This window comes from Meleagris gallopavo, chromosome 5 (genome assembly GCF_000146605.3).
Source record: "Meleagris gallopavo isolate NT-WF06-2002-E0010 breed Aviagen turkey brand Nicholas breeding stock chromosome 5, Turkey_5.1, whole genome shotgun sequence".
NCBI lineage: Eukaryota > Metazoa > Chordata > Aves > Galliformes > Phasianidae > Meleagris > Meleagris gallopavo.
Genome location: NC_015015.2, coordinates 52136256 through 52137950, shown reverse-complemented (window position 1 = coordinate 52137950; position 1695 = coordinate 52136256).

Sequence of the window (1695 nt, the reverse complement as noted above, 5' to 3'; positions counted from 1 at the left end):
GCGGTCGCCGGCGCTGAGCCTCCGTCCACGCGGCGATGGCGCAAATACCGCGCAAAACTTCTCTTCCTCGCCGCGTGTGATGGAGGGGCCGCTGCCCCTGGTTGATTTGGTGCCCGAGGGATTGGGCTTCGTATATTTATTACTGAAAATGGCAGTGGGAATCACTGCTGCTGTGCTTTCTCTGTGTGGGTTTCATGCAGCTTCACGCATTTGTCACACTTCCCTCCGTGGTGTCACATTTTTCAGATCATATCTGTTTTTCCCTTGATATTTTGCTGCTCGTTGGAATGGTGATTTTTAATTGGGCCAAATCTGAAGCCCGTAGGGCAAATACTGCCCCAATAGCAGCAGATACGGGACTGCTTCCAGAGATGCCTGTGGGAGGGCGAGTGCTCCATGCAGTGCTCTCTGCTCGTCCCACTGTGCCCACAAATATTCCTTTTTCCAACATTCCATGCCTTATTTCTCCTATTTACACACAAAGCTCACTGGGCTTGGGGCCATCTTCCCACATTTGTAGCCAGACTGCAGTTTAATGGTGCTCCAATCCCACTGCCCCTATCAGTACAACTCGCAGCTTTTCTTCCCTCAGAGGTCAGCAGTAGAAGCTCAAGGTTCTGTGCTCCGCTCCTGTGTTATGTGACATATTTATTAACCCGTGTACCAAGTGAGGGGCTGTTTGCAGACGGTAGGTTATTTATTTAAATGATTAATTATTTACGTGTTATCTAGGTTGACCCTGGCCCAAAGATGGCTTTGAAGAGCTCCAGAGAAACCAGAGCCAAAACCATGGGAGCAATGATGAGGAATGAGATTTTACTATAAAAACAGTCACTGGTTTCATGGGGCTCCAGGGGAACAAAGTGCCACGGCCCACAATGGATGTCATCATAGCTATTGTGATGTCATCATAGCTATTGTGATGTCATAGCAGCCATTGTGATGTCATAACTGTTATGATGGCATCATCATGGCTATCAGAACAGGGGTGAATGTCAATAAAGTGGATGGTAGGGAGGGTTATTTATATGTATATGTACATTTGGTTGCTACATTTGTAGGTTGTGGCATTTTCAAATCTATAATCAAATTTTTTGCTGCTGTTGCCCATCTGGAGCTGAGCTCCTTGGGCGAGATGATCTTCATGGTTTGTTCCAACTGTAATGATTTGATGATTCCTTGGGTGATGGCACCTCTGGAAATGCCCTCCAACTGATGGTGCTCTGTGGGTTGAGGCTCCCGCACAGAGTGGCACCCTTTGGGAAAGCCAAATGCCTGCCACAGAGTCCCGTGAACGTGTCCAGTAGCCCTGCAGGTAGCAGAAGCTCCAAGAAATGCCATTGCTCAGCTCAAGAGGACCTGGAGAGGCTCGGGGAGGGTGGGGAAAGGGCCTGGGAAAACTCAGAGGGAAAAAAAAAAACCAAACGACAACAAAACAAAACCAAACCCAAAGCGCTGTTCTGTGCTTCATGATTAAAAGTAGTGGTGGACGCGCGACGTCCTCTGCATCAGCGTGAAGCTGCAGGAGGGAAGGCGTCAGCTGCTGGAATTTCGGCAAAAAAGAAACAGCGTATCACGCGACGCGGCAGGGGGGTCGTTATTTACGGTCCCTCGCGGCGCGCAAGGCAGCCGTCACACCGGGGGGCAGCGAAGCCACGCACGGGCAGCCCTGGCTGCAGCCCCCACCCCCGCAGG